The sequence below is a fragment of the Lissotriton helveticus genome, chromosome 3_1, assembly GCF_964261635.1.
Source record: "Lissotriton helveticus chromosome 3_1, aLisHel1.1, whole genome shotgun sequence".
Classification (NCBI taxonomy): Eukaryota; Metazoa; Chordata; class Amphibia; order Caudata; family Salamandridae; genus Lissotriton; species Lissotriton helveticus.
The window spans coordinates 1,128,980,991-1,129,002,291 of record NC_136061.1 but is presented as its reverse complement, the minus strand read 5'-3'; the positions used below and the strand labels follow the sequence as shown (position 1 = coordinate 1,129,002,291).

The 21,301-nt window shown below is 46.1% G+C and overlaps 1 protein-coding gene across 3 annotated transcripts in view; it reads left to right on the top strand.

Annotated features, from left to right (window-relative positions):
- GALNT13 (polypeptide N-acetylgalactosaminyltransferase 13) overlaps positions 1-21,301 on the top strand; it is a 1,001,053-nt gene that overhangs the window by 394,547 nt on the left and 585,205 nt on the right. The window lies entirely within an intron of this gene.

Sequence of the window (21,301 nt, the reverse complement as noted above, 5' to 3'; positions counted from 1 at the left end):
GCAGTACCGCCATTGGAGGTTGGAGTCCCCAGGGGTCGATTCTAAGTCCCACCCTTTTTAACATTTATATGTCCCCTTTGGCGGTGCTGGCCGAGGCGTGTGGTGCCCAGATTGTATCTTACGCTGATGACACCCAGATTCTCTTCACCTGTGGCAAGAATAGGGACTTTGATGGAGAGCTTATTAAGAACTGCCTGGTTGCTGTGTTCGGCTAGTTTCATACAAACCAGCTGAAATGCAACCCAGATAAATCTGAGGTCCTTTTTTTTGGGTGTCCTCCTGACCCTTGTTGGAAGTCCTGGTGGCCGGCTGATATCCGCCCCCCCTCTGTGGAGACGGGGATGGCAAAGAACCTGGGAGTCAAGTTGGACACCGGTTTGTCCCTTAAACTACAGATCCTGGGCCTGGTGGGGCATTGCTTCAGGATACTGAGAATGCTCAGGAAATTCCTTCCTTTTCTATCCATCGCCCACAGGAAAAGTACAGTGCAGGCTTTGGTAGGATCCAGGCTTGATTACGCCAATGTACTCTACCTCGGCCTCCCTGATTATCTTCTCTCACGTCTGCAGGTGGTGCAGAACTCGGCCGCTCGTGCCATCTTCGGCCTTGGCCGGAGGTCTCACGCTGCGGGCCTGCTGAAGTCCCTCCACTGGCTCCCGATACGGAAACGCATCGAGTTTAAGACGTTGACCATGGCATTTAAGGCACTCCATGGCTCTGGTGCAGGTTACCTAAGGAAGCGGTTGGGACTTCACATTCCATCCAGAGCACTTCGCTCTGCGTCCCTTTCACTGGCCACTATCCCGGCAGTCAGGCGTGCTCACATCGGGGGCCGCTCTTTTGGATACATTGCTCCCCGAGCCTGGAATGCACTGCCACTGTCACTTAGGAAATGCGGGACCCTTTTGTCTTTTAGGAAGGAGCTGAAGACGTGGTTGTTCTGCAATTAACTCCCCTCGGCCGTGATGGTTGTGTTGTGTTGGGTCTGACAGCGCGGGACACTCGGTCCGAGTAGCTGAGCGCTTAATAAAACTCCATATAACATGTTGTCCTGACAAGTGCAACCACTTGTTAGGCTTACTTTCCCTTTTTCATACGCATTGGGCACTCCTGTAGGAGGTCCTGGGTAACATCTAGGCAGGGTGCAGTGCAGGTAAAAGGCAGGACATATACTGAGGTGTGTTATATGTCCTGACAGAGAAAAACACTCCATTTAGTTTTTCACTGCTGTAAGGCCATTCTGCCCATAGGACAGTATGGGGGGGGGCTGGGTATTGTGTTTGTTAGCCTGGTTTCCTATACGTTTAAAATGGAGAGGTGAAGTTTAGTATGTATGAACTCACAGTGTCATAACACATCTTTCTATGAAAGTGGTTTTGTCTCTGTATGTCCAGAAACCACTCTTTAAGAAAGTGGCTGAGTTTTGTGCTGTAAGCATTTCTGTGTGTCTCTGCTAAATGTGGATGGTTTATGGATCTGAGAGGTTAGAGGAGCTGGGAGAGGTCTTGACCAAGGGAGGGGTTGAGATGGCACTAGGCTGCCCTGCATCTGGAGAGTAGGGGAGGAGAAGCCCGGGAGGTGAAAAGGCCTGGGATGGTGCTATAAACCAATTGACCCATATCCTGCTAAGTGATTAAGGATGCAGACCCCCAGTATCAAAAGGAGAAAGGTGACACTAAGAGGGAGACACCCAGAACTGATTTAGGGAGGGGTCAGTGACCCCTGAGCACAACAAACTTTTAAGACATTAAGGGGTATAACTATGAGAGCTGAAACCCCTGAACGTTGGAAAGAAACTGAAATGGAATGAGACTGAAATGGCAATGACCCATTTCATGGCCAAGAGGAACCTCTGCTAAGGAAGGAGCAATTGAGGAGACTGATGGGGAAAGACCAACTGTGAGAAAGTGCCATCTTTCTTGCATGGTATGCCCCCACTTTTTGATGAATGACTGATGTACTTTGACTGAGTGTGCCCTGGGTTCCTGCTAATCAGGTACCACGGGCCTGTGTTTCTTCCCTAAAACAGTGTTGAAACCTAAACCCAATTGGCATCTGTGGCCACAGGTCAGCCCCTAGGTACCCAGGGCACTGTGACTAGAGAAGACCCCTAAGGGCTGCAACACTTATTGTGCTACCCTTAGGGGCCCTGTACCTTGACACCCACACAATGCCTTTGCAGGCTGAGTGCCTTGGTGCAGAACTAAACATAGAGTCGACATGGAACACATCCATGTGTGCCATGCCCAGAAACCCACTGCCCTGGCATACCTCAGTCACCCCTCTAGCTGGGTGCACTATGCCAGTGGTGTGGGCACAGGTGCATGAGCCCGGTGCCCCTACAGTACCCAGGGCCATTTCTGGGCACTGTAAGTGCAGTCATGCCATTAAGAGTATATGGTTCTGGGAGATTGTCATTACGAACTCCACAGCACCATAATGGCTACACTGAAGACTGACAAGTTTGATATCAAACTTCTCAGCACATTAAACCCACACTGATGTCAGTATGGGATTTAATGTGAAATGTACTACAGAGGGCATCTTATAGATGCCCCCTGAAACCTAACCTACAATCCACGTCTTGTCTGAGAAGCTGCCTAGGCTGCCACACAGCAGACATGTTGCTGGACCCCTGGGTGGAGAGCACCCCACTCTCCTAGGCCTGCAACAATGCACATTCTGGATAAGGTGCTAGGTCTCCTCCCCCAGGATGGGCAGGAGGAAGCTTCAAAGGCATGCCGCCTATGTGAGCTTCTCCATGCCACTTGCTGTACTCAGCAACTGGCCCCCACCGGTTCTGACCCCCACTCTGGCGGGAAGACTGGCAGGAAACCCTACGTGATTAAAGGGGGTGTGCCAGCCTGTGCTAACTCCACCCCTCAGGTGGGAGAGGCGAGGTGAAGCACAACTCCGGGCTCCGGCCATCTTGAGGATGGGGAGCCATGCCCAACCAGAGATAGCCTCCTGTCCCCCTCCCATAGGGGAGGAGCAGGATAGTGGGTGTACTAACCCCAGGACAGGGACCTATTGGTCCCTGTCCTTCCCCTACCTGTAACGCCCCTACATTTTAATGCCGTGCAGCTGCTAACAAGAGGACAACACCAACTCACTTGGCCCCAGCCCTGCAGGCCTGTTGTTCCTTGAACCTGTTTTTGCTGAATCCCGGCGTCTCCTGCAGACAGCAACCTCAAGAACCCCGGAGGACCTGTCTGCCTTGAACCTCTTAGAGACTAGGACTCCCATGAGCAGTGGTTCTGCTCAAACAGCAATACTCCTGGAGCCAGCCAGGAACCGTGAATCCAGCACACTCTGCACCCGCCAAGCCCAGCCTGTGCCTTAGTGGACAAAGACCCTGAGGATGTCCCCCTGGCGATTCTGACCTGGAATCCAGTGCCCAAGGACCCTCCTCGGCGACCCAGATGCCCCCTGTAGCCTCAGGACAAGGGACCCCTTCAACCGCGACCAGCAGAGGGTAGGATTTCCCGACGTCAAAAGGCACCCCTGCACCCGGCGCCCACCGGCCCCCTGTGCCCAACTCCGGGGTGCCTACCTATCCTCCAAGATCCCAACTTACCCCTCGAAGTGTTGGTCGCTCCTGAAGAACAACCGTCCCCAAACCTGCAGCCTTTGTTCACTTTCCAAGATCTCCATTGAATAACATTGAGCGCCCGATGGCTCAAAAGTACCCTGCACCCAGCCGCCCGAGTGCCCCTGGCAGTGCAACCTTTGTCCTAATTTACTTCAACATTTACCTGGAGCAAATGACCAGGAGCCCAGCTCCCACAGCCACGTGTCCTGCTTGCCAGCAGCCACCAACCGAAGGCTCCCTGCCTCTCATTGGATAACATTGAGCCTAACTACCTCTGCACCCGGCTGCCCCTGTGCAGCTGAGGGTGTACCAACTGTACCTACCTTACCCTGAGAGACCCCTGAAACTATGCTCAGTACCCTAACTCTACCAGTTGAGTACTTACCCAAAAGCCGGTAACTCACTTGCATTCCATAGGATAACATTGACTGGTTTCACTTGAAAATTCTTCAGTGTGGAGTTTTGAAACTTTAAAATATTCATCTAAAATCAGCTGAACAATGAATTCCGATTTACTCATCTGTTATCAGGAGAGAACCCAGTGCTGCATCTTTTAGCACTGACCCTGAAAACAATTTTAACTGTACTTACCAATAACTTGAATTTCCTTCCATAGGAACCCATTGTCTGGTTTTCACCAGAAAAGTTTCTAATTGCCGATTTTCAGAAACTACAAATATTCCTTAAAAATCGCCTGTTTGACTTAAACGCATTCTTTCAACTGTTTACAGGTGATGCACCAGTGCTGGATCTAGGATCCAACACTGAGTAAGAAAAAGTAACCGTAACACTACTTACCTGCTAAGTGAATTTCGTCCCAGAGGATAACATTGGTGATTCTATGTGAAAAATTTCTAAGTGTCAACTTTTAAAATACAATAATATTCCTTAAAAATCGCTTCTGTAACCAAAACGCTTTTACTTAACTGTTTACAGGACATGTCGCAGGACTGAATCTAGGATCTAGTCCTGTGGTTAGAAAAGTAATCTACAAAGTAACTAATTGCATTTAACTAGAAATTCCCATTGAGCTCAATGTTGCATTGTGTTTAAAATTGTGTTGCCTATTGCAACAACTTTAACTATTGTAATCAAAAAGTCTATTGCTTATTTGAAAAGTATTGAACTAAAGTAAATCATTCTGAGAAAGTATTTTTTGATACCGTGTTTGTTCTAAAATAAACAACTATATCTTTTAATACAAAACAATTGTAGTTCAGTTCTTGAGTGTGTGAGACCATTTGCTGAATGAGTGTGTACAACAAATGCTTTACACTGTCCTCTGAAACTGCCTTACTGCTCGACCAAGCTACCACTTTAGAGAGTAAGGTTATATCTAACTTTAAGAAATAAAAAGAGGAGTGTATTACCAGTAGAGGTCAGAGAAGAGCAAGCATGTAACGACACTCACGGTAGGGATTACCTGTGAGGAAAACCAATTCCGGTTATTCAGAAAGCCCTCTCTCACCAACCTAGTTGGTGGCATGCTTCATTATCGGGCCCCACGAGGAGTGGCCAAATGCCATCCTTGTGTGCTGCAACACCAGTTTTCTGCAGAGCTGGTTGAGTGATTGGTGAAATGTGAAATAAGTGAGTTAAAAATGTCCAAATTGTGTCATAAAGGTAGTTTATTAGTTTTGCCAATTGGACATGAGTAAAAACAAAGGTGTAGGATAAAGGACCAAAATTAAAAGTCCAGTTTTATCCCTGAGGTGTGTCAACATGTTTCTGCCTATATGTGAGCAATTAGTCAGCATTCGTTAGGACCAATGAAGTGTAGTGATGAACCCCGGCTGTATGGGCACGCTAAGGCCCACCCTGACCTGAGGTTGCTACTGTTAAAAAGGTATAAAAACACTGTGTCTGGATTCCTTCAAATTGGAACGGAACCGAGTTTATTCTAATATACAAAATTGACAAACAACATATAGGAAACAAAGAGAAACAAGGAACATTATTTCAATATGGCCTTATCGGTTGTCAAAGAATGGAAAAGACATTCTGGGGTGCTCTTGGGGTGCACGTATGACCGTAATAAAAACACAAGTGCAAATATAAGTGAACCTGTGCACTTATAGGATTAGCAGTAACCCCGTGTTGCAGACAAAGGACACTCATCCTTTATCAAGCCAAATGGCGTGGATAAAGTAAAGCAAATCGTGGGCAAATGGTGTCAGTATGCCCATCTAATGCTACTGTGTAACACATGCAAAATGGAGAACGGTCAGACAAGCTGACTTTCGCTGTTGGGCAAAAAATCAACTTAGAGCAAAGAAAGTCAATGAAAATGCGTCCTTACAGTAGGGGCAAATGATCAGAGCACCATGGGTCTCTGGGGAGGGGGGTGGTAGCGAAATGGCACACCCTGGAAATATAAAATGAGGGAGGTGTGAGTTCTACAACATGGAGACAACACACAAATGTACCTTTGCCGGTCAGCGTACCAATGGAAGAGCTTCTTGAGGAGATCCCCAAATTACCGAGCGAAATCACAACTTACAGCTCAGCGTCTAACGCCGTGAAAAAAAACTTCAACAAACACTAGTGTATCATAAACAGTATCAGCAGAAATTGGGAAAAACCATTGTTGTCGTTTAAAAGAGGCCACAATCTCCGGGACACCCTGGTTAATACACGCCCCAGAGAGACAGAAGCGAGAGGTCTTCTATCTCTCACTGACGCCTGGGGTCTGCCAAAAGTAACGGGGCATTATCCTCGTTATAACTGCAGCATCTGCCACCTTACGTCACATACAAAAACCTTGGTTCTTTTACGAAATAAACTGTGAACACAGAGAGTTCATACAAACTGCAACACCACACATGTGGTATATCTAATAACTTGCCCTTGTGGGATGCGGTATGTTGGAATGACTACGTGCAAAGTAAAACTGCGAATATATGAACATCGCAGTAACATCAGATGCGGCCGTGCAACTACCAAACTGACCGAGCACTTTTTACAAAGTAACCACACAACCAATGACATGCGGTGGACTGTTATTGAGCAGGTTAACACCAAAAGAAATACCCCAAAAACTTTGTTTGAGAAACAGCAAAGGTGGGTGTATCGCCTCGGGACAAGTGTGCAAGGTTTGAATGATAATATCCCCTGGGCTTCTGTGTTACAGAACTAATACCCTGTCATATGGTAGTTTATCATGTGTGGTCCACAACCTTTGGTCATAGGATCATCTATGTACATTGGCGTGAGCCCACTATTGTACTTTTTCTTTACTGAACTAGTTTGACTACCTTACAATGGGTGCTATGCGCTACCACCATGTTTCATCGTTATGGCAATGTTTTCCCATGTTTATCATAACGACAATGCTTTCCACTGTTCTGTCTGAAATTTTACCACGCACTGTTTAAGTTCGCAGTGGGCTGTCCTTGTTGCCCTCTAATTCTAATTAACCGCCTCACCTAACTGGCTTTGGGGAGTGATAGCTGTTTATTTTAACTGTACAGGCCTCCCCTTATTGAGTTTGGCCAGTGGCGCGCCCCACCTTTATCTTTGATTCAGTGATTGCGCTTCTATAACCGTGCACTTTTTTTCATTGTTCCCTGTTCTTCTAGCCTGGTAGTAACTAGTGGTTCCATAACTTAGATACATGTTTTTTCCCCCTCTCACCACATTGACGAAACAATCCTGCAGAGGATGGGGGTATTTTTATTACTTCGCCTTGTCCTACATACCGATTACATCAGTTTCTATAACAACGCACGTCATACTTTTCTATTGTCGACTCTGATTGGGGAGTCGCATGCCTGTGCTCAAACATTAAACAGGATAGGCTCAGTAGTGGGTCACATGGCCGGTGTATTCCTTGCCGCTTCAAGGGTTGGCCGCATCAGTAACGGTGCTCGCTAATCACTGACTCTGTCAGATTTATTTCACGCCTATTGCACTAGCCACACCCGCCACGAGTCTCGCACATGTTCGCATTGGCGTTTTACCCTCCCCCTGGGCTTTATGAATGCCGACCTCAGTGTGCAGGACGTTCATCGGGGTCCGGTAAGAGAGGGCCTACGCAGGTTCCAAGTGGGTGCCTAGCGTCTAGGGCATGAGTACGGCGACCAGCAGATAAGTACATTTGTGTGTTGTTTGTGAGTTGTAAAGCTCATCCCTCCCTCATTTTATATTTCCAGGGTGTGCCATTTCGCTACCACCCCCCTCCCGAGACCCATGGTGCTCTGATCTTTTGCACCTACTGTAAGGACGCATTTTCTTAGACTTTCTTAGTTCTAAGTTGATTTTTTGCCCAACAGCACCAGTCAGCAGGTTTGACCGTTCTCCATTTTGCACGTGTTGGAGAGTAGCATTAGATGGGCACACTGACACCATTTGCCCGCGATTTGCTTTACTTTATCCACGCTATTTGGCTTGATAAAGGATGAGTGTCCTTTGTCAGCATCACAGGGTTACTGCTAATCCTGTATGTGCACAAGTTCACTTATATATGCACTTGTGTTTTTATTACGGTCATACGTGCACCCCAAGAGCACCCCAGCATGTCTTTTCGGGAAACATCCTTTACAACGAAACTTTTACAACGCAGTGCTATTACAACGCAGGTTTTACCACGAAAACCATTACAACGCATTGCACTGGGGGGCGCTCTAGGATAGGGAATAGATTTAATTTACTATCCAACACCTTCCATACTATCCACGGGGACTGGAGTTGGAATCGTAAATTAAACTATTCACTCTCCAGCACCCCAAAGCGCTATGCGTTGTAACAGCATGCGTTGTAAAAACTGCGTTGTAACAGCATGCGTGGTAAAAGCATGCGTTGTAGTGTCATATATCCTGTCTTTTCCATTCTTTGACAACCGTTAAGGGCATATTGAAATAATTTTCCTTGTTTCTCTTTGTTTCCTATATGTTGTTTGTCAATTTGTATAACAGAATAAACTCGGTTCCGCTCCAATGTGAAGGAATCAAGACACAGTGTTTTTATACCTTTTTAACACTAGCAACCTCAGGTCAGGTCAGTGTTGTTACATGCTTGCTCTTTTCTGACCTCTACTGGTAATGCACTCCTCTGTTGATTTCTTGATTTCTCTTGAGGGAAGTAGGAGTGTTTGTTCCGTTCCCTTCCTCTCTTGTTGCTACAAGTATATCTAACTTTAGCCTCTGCCAAACCTCTGGGGACTGTGGACTCTGTGCACACTGTACCTTACTTTATTCCAGTATATACAGAGCCACTTTCTTACACCAACTCTTGTTTTGTGATCTGGGGCTGGTTTGCAGTTTGCTGTTCTAACCAAGGAAGAGGCTGTTGGGACTGTGCTTGGAGGCGCTAGGTCCCCCTGCTTGACGAAGACTGTGCTTTTTGCTGTGTCTTGGACCCCAAGGGCCCGAGGAGAGGTGGCTCACTGTTTGGAAACACAGGAACATAAAGGTTTCCAGAGAAGTCCCAAGCAATGCGGTGTGCGCGTGCTTTTGCCGCCTGAGACCCTCCGAAGTTGTACATTGTAATCGTGGGCACACAGGAGTAAACTGAGACTTGGATGTGCAGGGTGCGTGTTGTGGTGCAAGCCAGGGCATTGGTGAAGAGCGCCTGGTCGTTGTGTGCACTGAGCGAAGAAGTGAGTCTTGGACGTGCAGGGTGAGTGTCGTGGTGCAGCCAAGGAGTTGGTGAAGAGCACCTGGTCGTGGTGTGCACCAAGTGAAGAAGTGAGTCTTGGACGCACATGGTGCGTGTCGTGGTACAGCCAAGGCATTGGTGAAGAGTGCCTGGTCATTGTGTGCACCGGCAGAAGAGGCGAGTCTTGGATGCGCAGAGTGCGTGTCGAGGTGCAACCAGAGGCACTGGTGAGGAGTCCCTGGCACCGAGTTTGAAGTAAGTCTCCACAGTGCTGAGTGCGGGTGTCGTTGTCAACTGAGACCGCCGAAGGAGGGCCAGGTCATTGGGCCCTCAGAGTGAAACAGTAGTGGCCTGGACCGTCAGCCCCGGAGGAGCTGATCTGCCAGCCTGAGCTCACCATGCCCATTAACAGAGTTCTGGATCAAGGCCCAAGTTGCGGAAGGAAGAGCGGAGAGTGGGGTTGCACCCCCCCAGGTAATGTGGATCACCACCTGGGGGGGGGTGCGGGCCCAGAGAGACACTCTCTCTGCCTCTCGCTTCTGTCAGCCGCGTGAATCTGTTGCTTTGGCTCCGATCTAAGCCCGTGCTGGCCCACGGAGTGGCAGTACTGGGGCCAGAGTGTGAAGCAATACTTTTGTATCATCATTGATCCATTTTGAGGGCAACTGTTAACGGAACACCTAAACTGTTGCATTACACTTTGCATTATTGCTGCTAATGAACTATCGAACTGTCGTATGACGCCTGACTTTATTTGTGCCTGACGAACTACATGCTTGGTGCACTACGTGCTGCGTTATTTCTTCATTGCACAGTACCTAATTATAACATGGCACATTGCATTATTTCTTCATTGCACAGTACATGATTGTAGCGTGACGCATTGCTTTGTTTCTTCATTGCACAGGGCATGCTGGTAGTGATATGCATTGCATTATTCCTTCTATTACAAAGTACATGACTGTGGCGCTACGTATGGCATTGTTTCTCTTTTGCACAATACAGGAGTATATCGTTACGCGTTGTAGTATTTTTTGTGTGATTCTAGCAATATAGGGCCAGATGTAGGAGCCTAAATACCGGTCGGTAACGGACAATTTCGTCCGTTACCGACCGGTATTTAAGAATTGGCATGTAGGGGCCCTATTTTACCGATTCGGTAAAATTACCGAATCGGTAAATTTACCAAATCGGTGAAATACCTATTCGGTATTTTTACCGAATCGGTAACTTCCCGATGTAGGTGGGACTCTTCTGAGTCCCAAAGGCCTTACAGATTCGGTATTTTACCACCCAATCCAATTGGGTGGTAAAATACCGAATCCAGGTGTGAATGCACATTTGTGCATGCACACCTATGCCATGTGACAGACAGACATGCCCTTAGGGCATGTCTGTGTGCCACATGGCACACATGCCTGTATTTGGGGTGCTAGAGGGTGTCAAAGGACACCCCCTGCACCCTTGAAGGAATCGGTATTTACCGATTCGGTAATTACCGAATCGGTATTTCCCATTGATTCCTATGGGCTTCACAGCCCATAGAAATCAATAGGAAATACCGATTCGGTATTTACCGAATCGGTAAATACCGAATTTCAAAGAATCGGTAATTCAATTACCGATTCTTCCTAAATCTCCCTCCTTCATATTTACCGATTCATAAATACCGAATCGGTAAAATTCGGTATTTATGAATCGGTAAATACGATTTTCCTACATCTAGCCCATAATCTTTTGGAAACGGTTAGAAGTAAGCTTAACTTTTGGTTAGAAGTGGTGGTTGGGATTAGAACCTACCAGTTCACCGGAAGGAATACTACTCATTATTATATGTTGCTTTTGTAAACTGTGTGCTCATATCATATATCTTCTTATATAAAGATTATACTGGTTTTATAAAAACTCATGTTGAGTCTATTTGTGGTGACATCATTGGGTTACTGTGAGTGTGGTTGCACATACTGTACACTCGTGCCTTGGAGCTACGCCTGGTTGCTCGTGCCAAGCTACTAAGGGGGTGATCAGGGCTATCTCAGACGGTGTCCTTACTTAGCCTAACGTTGAAATGAGGGGGCCGGATCTTGCACCTGGCAACAGCGGTGTGGGACAGGGACTCCTGCCTCCAGCATTTGGTGGCAGTGGTGAGCGATGAGGACCCTCACTTCCAACAGTCATCAGCATAAATAGGGTCAGTATGTGACTCTCTGCCAACACATATCCCCAGCTCGTCAGACAGGGCTCTCACATTTGTGGCCATTGGCTTGGGGCCATAGAGAAATGGATGGGTGACAGTGGGCTGCCTTGTCTGGTAAGTGGTAACCCTGGCAATATTGTATCCCCCCCGAAATGTGTCTTTCCATTCGTTCTCAAGCTGAAGGCACTGAGCAAAGTAGGTGTATATAGCTTATTAGGTTAGGGTCCAAGTCAAACAGAGTCAATACGGAATATAAATAGTCCCATCATATCCTAACAAAGGCTTGTTCTATGTATATAGCAATACAGGCTGTGTGGGGCCAGATTGTGGGGGATTGTTCTATAATTTGGCCTAGTCACCTCAATCTCAATGAAGTATTGCGAAAAGGAATGAACTCATTTTGGTCTTTATGCACCAGCTCAGGGAGAAGTGGTAGTAGCCTGGCTGCCAATAGCTTTCTCATGATCTAGTAGTCTGTATTCAAAATAGATAATGTTCTGTATGAATTCAGTACTGCAAGGTTTCTACCGGGTTTCAATATAGAGGTGACCAGTGCTTCCTGAGTGGTAGCAGGGAGGGAGCCGGCAGTCTTGGCTGAATTGAATAACGTGATCATTGTAGGGGGCTGTAATGCTTTGAATGTGGCATAAAAATCTGTACGCAGCCCTCGGACCCTGGTGTCTTACTCTTGTTCTGCAAGTGACTCTGATAATTCTCTCACCTGATCAAGAGATGTATGAGGGAGGGGAGGGTCCGCTAAGAATGCCTTCACTCTCTCTCATAATGTTCTTTAAAAGCTAAATTGATTTTATTTTGCATTTGAGCTTATTGCCCTCTGTGGTTAATTATGTTTGTAATTTGAAGACCTGAAAGCTGTGGTCTGATGAGCAGGGCTAATAGTCTCCCTCCTCTATCTCCTTCTGTACATAACTCAGCTACTTCCATGTAGTTGAGGCACCAAATACATTCTAGAAGCTCTGTATAATTTTTGCACTCCTCATTCAATTCGCCTTCCTTACTGATCAGCAATGTACTCCCTTTCCAACATGCGTAACTGCCACTCTACCATTTAGAGTTCTGAGTCAAGCATCTTCTGTACCACTACAGTGGAATGGATTCAAGCTTCTCTTTTAATGACTTGAATGGCCTCTCATTCAGTTAGTTCTGAATTAGTGGAGGCCTCATTGTTCTGAAAATTGTTCACTATTTCTTATTGCAGGTCATCACGGAAGAGTGGATCCTCCTAGATGGCTGCAGTCTCCAGTTCAGAATTGCTGTAGGTATAGTACCCCAGTGAAGTCCCACTTCCAATGGGAAATGGTCCAAGACCGGTTTACCAGTAGGTTTAGCCATTTATACAGCTCCCTGTAGATAAGAGGAGCAATGTATGCAATCTAGGCGAAAATGTAGGTTATGCATGGGAGAATAGTACTCAAGAGCTCCATGGTTCTGAGCAAGCCATGTGTCCATCAGAAGCCAATAGGTAAGCCAGTCTTGCAGGGGCTTAGCATTGCGAACAGTAGGGGCTCCTAGCAGGAGCAATGTGAACTGCCAAGGTTTATATCGAGGACTCAGTTATAGTTGCTCCCCAAGATCCAAGGGGCATTCTCCCAGTCAGTTAGTACTCTCAACAGGCTGCCTAAAAAGTTGGATTGGTCCATATTAGGAAAATATAGGCTACTCAGGATAGTAGTTGGCATCTATGGGACCCAAAAGGAGAACACATCACCCCCCATGAATCAATATGTTTGTCAGTAATAGAAAAGTGCATACCAGGACACATCCAAATTGCTGCACCATGGGTAGAAGCAGAATAAGACATATAGTAAAATTGGCCTTTGCATTAATTTCAACTCTAGTGCCCTCAGCCTCATTAAGTGACACTACTGTAATATGCACTGGCTTCAGCTGCGTATGCATTTTGTCACGATAAATTGGACTCCCCATCCCCATAATATTCCATGTGGTGAAAATATATCTTCCTACTGGCCCCATCAAATACCTTGGTGTTCCTCAGGACAATGGGGATAGTTCTGCTTGGAAAAGGAAAAACTAATGCTGGGTAAGTGTAGTATAGGCTCTGGATTAAGTGTGATTGTGGGCACTCTCATAGAACTTATGATACCCTCCCACAAACTCCCATTCAAGCATAGAACCACATGCTGACCTAACCTATTGAACTACAGAAAACAACCAATTGTAATGTAGGTGTTCTGGGCAAAACAATGAGACAATAGGCAAGTTAGGGGTATTATAGCAAGCATGTCCTATAGACGTGGTAGCCAAGGGGAACCAAGTCCAAACTTTATACTGCAGAGCATCTCGACCAATATGCAAAGCACATTGGTACAAAATGCCGGCGATGACAGTACCCACTGTCACCCACTTCCATATGTTGTAAATCCTCCAGCCAGGAGGCAGTTGGCGCAGCATCAGGCTAGTCACAGGAGCAAAGCTTTCCTGGCAAATGAGGGGGGGTCATGCGACAGTCCCCTTCATTCAGGGTGGGACTCATTAGAGGAGCTTGTCTAAAGTTTGTGTGTTCAAACAAGGTAGTCAATCCCATTATACACTAGCTTCGGGGACTCCTGTGCTATCTTCTATGACAGTGCTATGAGGTCCTCAATCTCCCCTTAGGGCGGTTGCTGTCCGGAACGCCGATCTCCTACTCTATCTGGCCTGGTCCTTGGAGGTTTGCCACAGTCAAGCACCCACCCCATCCTCAGCGCCTTAGGCTTACTCTGTGTCCAGTCATACCTGGGGGTGGTGGGGCGGGCACTCGGATCCCATTGCCTGCAGTACAGCCAGTTCACAGTCCTCTCAGGTTCAATGAGGAAAGTTGTGTGTTTCGCACTCATAATCTTTAGTTTAGCTGGGAACAACAATGCATATTTAATCCTCAGGTCATGTAGCTGTTGTTTGATCACAGTTAAGGTGGCTCTGCATTTCTGCACCGCTAGGATGAAATCAGGAAATATCAGTATAGAGTTATCAACTATATTTGAGCCCTTGGAGAGGGAAGCCTGCAACAAGAGATCGCAGTTGCAGTTGTACATGATCCTAGCCAGGGTGGGCCGCTGCAGTGCTCCCACAGGGAGTTGCTGTGTGCGTACACTATGGGCCTGCTCCAATACAAAGCATACTGACAGGCCCACTAGAGACAGGGTTGTCTGTAACCTGTGTTCAGGGAACGTGGTGGGATATATTCCTTCTGTGCTCTTGAGGAGGTCAACTATACAGAGATTTTTGCATCTAGAATGACCCTCTGAGTCTTTGGCTCAATTTTCTATGATGGGATATCGTTCTGGCTGCACTCACACATGCTCAGCCATATCCTTGACTTGTGGAGTCAGTGTCACGATTGCTGTGTCATTGCTTACACTCTTTGTCGTGAAGCAGGATGAGGTTTGCAGCCACTGTGTCAATCTTCGCTTCTAGAATTGCTTAGGAACCATCTATAGCCTCCAGAATACAGTCTAATTTGCCTGTATCAGGTTTCAAGTATGTGGTTGCTTGGGGTCTTGTGGGTGGGATCACTGATGAAGCCAGGGGTATCCATCGGTTCAGCGCCCTGGGTAGGGATCTTAGTAGATCTATATTCCAGCATTGGAGGAAACTTATGGTGATAGCTAGGTGCAGGCATTCCAATCCAGAGAGCTTCGCTCCAAGCGAGACAGCTCACCAGTGGCTGGACCTAGCTCGGACAGATATTTGCCTATGCCCAGGCCAGCACGAGCAGCTATTGGATGGCAGGGATAACTGATATTGTGTACTGTCGTGGCCCGCCCTTCAATTTGCAGGGCTTGGCTTCATTCGTCAGGGAGAGGCACCTCTGTGGCAATGAAGGTGAGACTCATGGATCAATATTACTGAGGCCGTCTGTTGGCCTCGGTTGGGGGAGGTTCTTTTTCACTTTTCGTGTGACGACCCTAGGGTGTGCTTTTTGAGGAGTCCAGGTGAGGGTGTTGTAAAGTCCCCCTTTTTCACAAACAGCAGATCAAGGCCCACCATTCCTTCTGTGTTAGACTTGGCATTTTTTGGTGTGTTTCTCCTGATTTTTTGCGTTCTGACCTCCCGTTTTGACTTTTGCTGGCGTAGTGTTTCTGCGCACTTTTCTCACTGCTGATCAGTCGTAAAGTGCAAGTGCTCCTGTGGTAAACTGTGTTATGGATTGGTGTTTCCATGATTGGATATTTGATTTACTGGTTAGTCCCTAGTAAAGTGCACTGAGTGTGCCAGGGCCTGTGAATCAAATGCTACTAGTGGGCCTGCAGCACTGATTGTGCCTCCCACTTGAGTAGCCCTGAAAAGGTAACTCAGACCCGCCATTACAGAGTCTGCGCGCAGATTGTAACTGCCATGTTGACCTGGCCAGTGCACACACTTGCCAGTCCCTAACCTTCCATTTTCTTAAATGTCAGCCGCCCCTAAGGTAGGCCCAAGGTACCCCTGTGGGCCGGGTGCAGTGTATGTGAGAGGTTGGACATGCCCTGGTGTGTGTGGCATGTCCTGATAGCGAATTACGGCCAATTTGGTCTTTCGCTAATGCAAGGCTACCTGTTCCCCATAGGACAGAATGGGGAGCTTGTTTATGACATCTTATAAACATAACTGGCCTGGGGAATTCGGTAGGAAATAAAGTTTAGTATGCCTGAACTCAGAATCTAAAGATGCATCTTTTAGTGAAGGTGATTTTGGCATGCAGTGTTTGAAAATACCACTTTTATGAAGTAGGTTTTTTCTTGCTCAGTCATCCTGTGTGCCTCTGCTGGCATGTGGATTGGCCATCTGGGTTTTGGATGACAGAAGGCTGGGGAGCAGGAGTGGCTCCAGATAGTCTAGGTGGATCAGGAAAGGGCTGAATGTGCCTGGGCTGCAGCTGGGGTAGGGGGAGGAGATTTCCTTGCACCTCAAAGGGCCTGGTCTGCCTCTGACCATGCCGTCTCCACCTCCTGCCAGGAAGTCACACCAGAGAAGGCAGAACTGGTTCTGGCTGGGCACAGACACACTCTGGCTAAGAGATAAAATAATTTTGGGAAATAAATATTGGGACCTAGACCGCTGAACTTTAGAACTCTTTTGGATCAAAAAGACTGCAATGAAGAAGAGCTGGAGATGCTGTGATGAGGAACTACCACTTTGCTGTGTTGGCCTGCAGTGGCTGCTTCTGTCTTGGGCAGTAAAAGGACTGGACTGAACTTTATGCAATCTACTTTTGTGAGTTTCTCCAAGGGCTTGAGGTAGAGCTTACCCCCTGTTCAAGAAGTCTCAGGAAGAGCAAAGACTTTAGGCTCTTCTCCCCTCAGCACTGGAGACTGTGTGTTTTGTGCTGCAACCCGATGCCATCTACGACACCGCTGCCGACTCAGTGTCCTTAAGGCACCGCAGAGGGCACCACCTCGCTGCTGCACCGGGACCCTGGTCTCACCAACGACACCTGCTGATGCCGCCACTCGAGCCGATCCTCGCACTGTGACCTGTGGGCACCACACTCCGCACCACCTCGCTTCACGACAACGCCTTGGACTCCCTGACGTCACTGATCCATGCCGAAATTGACTCCATTGATTGCATTGTGGTTCGAGGGCACCGCTCGTAAAGTTACACAAAGTACTGCCCTCATTCCGCACCGCAGCCTTGGCCTACCAACGCCAGCACCATCGACTCCAGATGACAGCGCTCCAGCAACAACGACCCTGCTGCTTGCACTACGACCTGCCAGCACCGCGACCCTCGTCTCACCGATGACGCCATCTGATGCCGCCACCGAGCCGCTGCTCACACCACGACCTGAGGGCACTGCACGCCGCACCGCTTCACTTCACCCCGCAGCACCCGACGCCTGCAGACGCCAGCGCTCCTGACTTCAACCGAGAGGTACTAAGTACTAAGTACTGTATTGTGGATTTTTATCCTTTTTGGTCTTGTCTTAAGTATATAAAAATATTGGATAATTTTCTAAACTGGTGTGGTGTCCTTTTGTAGTGCTTACACTGTATTACTGTTGGTTATGTGAAAAATGCTTTAACACTGCCTCTAAGATAAGCCTGAGTGCTCGTGCCAAGCTACCAAGGGGGTGAGCCGGGGTTATATTAGGAGTGTAACACCCTTACCCTGACTAGAGTCGTAGTTTTTGTCTGGCTTTGGCACATGCCCTAGCCTACCAAAAATCTAATTTCTATCATTCGAGGTCTATTCAAAGGGGAGCATAAGAAGAGAGGATGCCAGGTGATACCAGTGTGCTTGCCGCCTCAGAAGACTCAGGATGCGATAATCCTACCCAAGCCGTAGGAGGTCCACACTCCACAGAGCCAAGAAGAGGGAGGTCATCACCTGGCAGGCACCCACACTCACTAGTCATGGTACGGCCCTCCCAGGTCTGTCCCTCCTTCTCACGCTGGAGCTCCAAGTCAGTTGCTTTCGCCTCCTAGTGCTCAGGCCAATATCGCCTCGACTGCGTACTTCACGGCCTCACTACCAAGTGTAGGCTGGGCCATTTCTCGTCATTGCGCCCCGACTGCACCTCTGCCTCAAAGTTACCATTTACAGGCCACCTCCCCTGCTAGCACACCTGACAAGACCTCCTCCAGGTTATTAAGCCCACGATGCAGTTAATTTCAGTTAGAGAAACATTCTGAGACCAATGGCAGCAAGATTGCCGGTTTACCCCCACAGATGTCAGCAGATAGGCTCAGGCTGGTAAAGGAGGCCCAGATTAGGCAGTTGGCCACGTTCTGATTTAGCATTATTTTCTTAGAGCAAAATGCACCCTCGCGTCCAAAATCAAAGCAAGGATGCATTTTTGATCTAAGAAATAGTACTAAATGTGCTCTCTGTAGGATTTTCCCCCCTAAATTACACAACCAGGAGTGACACATTTTCGGCTAATACTCCATTGCAATTGAAATTCCTCCAAGGCCTAGTTTCTTCTTGTGGCCAGTACAGGAAAACCAGCCCAAGTATCCACAAAACAATCCATTAGTGGAGCTACATGGGTAGTAGTTTCAATTAGAATTAGCATATCATAATACTTAGAGACATCTGTCGCTAAGACCTATGCTGAAGCAATTATTTTGTGCGCAAATTCTCTGTTAGTTGCATATTCTGTACTCAGGGGAGTTTTGTAGGTGCCTCTATATGCTCTGGTTAAAGTGATAGTTGAATACTATACTTATTTCGGTTACACATAACTGGCAAATTTCCCTGTTGTTTTTTAATAGTAATGCTTTATTAAGTGAATTTATAAAGTTTTTTTAAAATACGTTAAAATACTTTTCTCATGCAAAGCTACACTTTGACCTATGTTTATATTGAACATGTACATATTTACATACCTATATATAAAAATAAAAAAAATAAAAAAAAATATATATATATATATATATATATATATATATTCCTTTCCATTTGGTCCACAGGGCGGCCTTCCAGGTGCTCTCAGGCGGTGCAAACGGAGTGCGGCAGAACCAAGCCGCGAGTAATTATTTCCGGTTTCCCCGTTCGGGGAGTTAGTTCTCCTTGCACTCCCAGGTACTCGTTTCAATTACAGCCAAACGTCAGTTTTAGTAGATCAGTTTAGATTTATTTTTTCATTTGCCAGCAGCCAGCAACACTGTTGCTGGCTGCTTCGCTCCCAGCTACGCGAACCTGTTCGTTGGCTGGTGGGAGGAGCAGGTACCCAGGAGCTGCACAGTTGGTACAGACACAGGGCAGGTAAAATGCTGGTATCGTTATATTGACGATTTGTTTATCGTCTGGGATGGAGGGATGGATACGGCAGAAGAATTTATTAAGATTCTTAACACTAATGACCTCAATTTACACTTCTCGGGTTCGGTGAGTCCGGTGGCAGCGGAGTATCTGGACCTGAGGGTGTATATTGAAGGCAATCATCTGCACACAACCCTGTACAGGAAAGAAACTGCTGGCAACTCCACACTTTTCGCCAGCAGTAGCCATCCCACCCAACTAAAAAACAGCATTCCCTACGGAGAACTACTCAGAATCCGCAGGAACTGCTCTAAGGAATCTGATTTTGAGGCGGCAGCCTCGGAATGTGTAGGGAGATTCTCAATGAGGGGTTATGGTAATACCTTATTGAAAAACACTCTGAATAAGGTAAGGAAGATACAGAGAGCTACTTTGCTGGCCACGAACGATCCAACCGTAACGAGAAACAGAAAATCCAACAAAGAGAGTGGAAAATTCAGATTATTTACCCCATATTCCAGGGGAGCTAAAGATCTCAAAGCTATGCTAAATAAGAACTGGCACATACTGAAGACTGATGGTATACTGAAGGATGATTTACCCACACATCCTTTAATTACGTTCAGTAGGGCACGGTCATTAAGTGACATGTTGGTCTCGAGTCATCTAGATAAACTACCTCCGAAAACTAACTCTTTGAAACTGATGGCGGGTTTCTTTCCCTGCGGCCACTGCAAGGCCTGCAGTGGCAGCAAACGTGTATTGTCATATGACATACCGGACACTGGAAAGAAAGTGCAAATTAAGCACTTTATTACATGCAGCACCCAGTTTGTAGTTTACTGCCTAGTCTGCCCATGTGGCCAGCGCTATATAGGCAGTACTATCAAGGAACTCAAACTGAGGATCCTTGAACATCAGCGAGCAATCGAGAAAGTAGACATCTCATATCCGGTTGCTCGACATTTCGCTGAGGAGCACAAGAAAGACCGCACAAAACTCCGATTCTTTGGACTGGACATTGTTCCCTCCAATGTAAGAGGAGGAGACCGTTTAAGGAGACTACGTAGACTCGAGTCTAGATACATCATAGACCTTTCCGCTAAACACCCGGGAGGGATGAACAGCGGAGAGGAACTATCATGTCACCTGGGTAAATAAGATCATAGGGATAAGTGACTCCCACGGGTAGCCTTGCTCACAAGCTGACAGTCGAAGGACCAACTGTATATTCTGTATATTTTGTGGATAGTGTTAATACTGTATTCTAACAACACTGAGATTCCCAAAAATTCAGACTCTGGAAGTTGGAATGAAATGTATAATGTAATTGTGTTGATGATTATTATCATTTTTCTTCACCCCCGTTTATCCACACCCCTTTTGCTTAAATCGTGAGTTCAAAGCTAGTACGAAATTATGTAGATATGTATATATTGAATATGTAAAAATTATATATATAATTTGATAGAAAGTATGTATAATTATTTTATTATTTAATAATTCATTTATTATGTTTTAAAAAGTGGCTCAATTAATTAAATACATAACATTTAAGTGTGTTTACTAAAATAAAATTAAATAAACATATAAGTGAGGGTGGATAGTTTTTAATTTATTGTTTACAAATTAATATATATAAATGAATATATATATAATTTGATAGAAAGTATAATTTGATAGAAAGTATGTATAATTATTTTATTATTTAATAATTCATTTATTATGTTTTAAAAAGTGGCTCAATTAATTAAATACATAACTTTTAAGTGTGTTTACTAAAATAAAATTAAATAAACATATAAGTGAGGGTGGATAGTTTTTAATTTATTGTTTACAAATTAATATATATAAATGAATATATTTAAAGTGTTCTATTATTTAATGCACATTTAATTTGATGTGTTAATGAGCTGTGTCATTTTATTTCATGAGTTCCTGGTTTTTTAAATTTTAACCTTACTATATATTACAAAATTAAATGTTTGAATATATTTTTATTAAAATATACGTATTCTTTCTGAAAGGATGATCACCACCCAGCGGTGTAGAAGTCCACTAACAGGTGAAAAGTTACTAGTAGTAATTTTACAATTGCAAATTCTGTTGTAAAAGGCTCCACCACCTTTCTCTACGGGATGGAGACATGAAAGTCTACACTAAGGGGCTCATTACGATGTCAGGCAGAAAGCTTCCATCCGACTTTC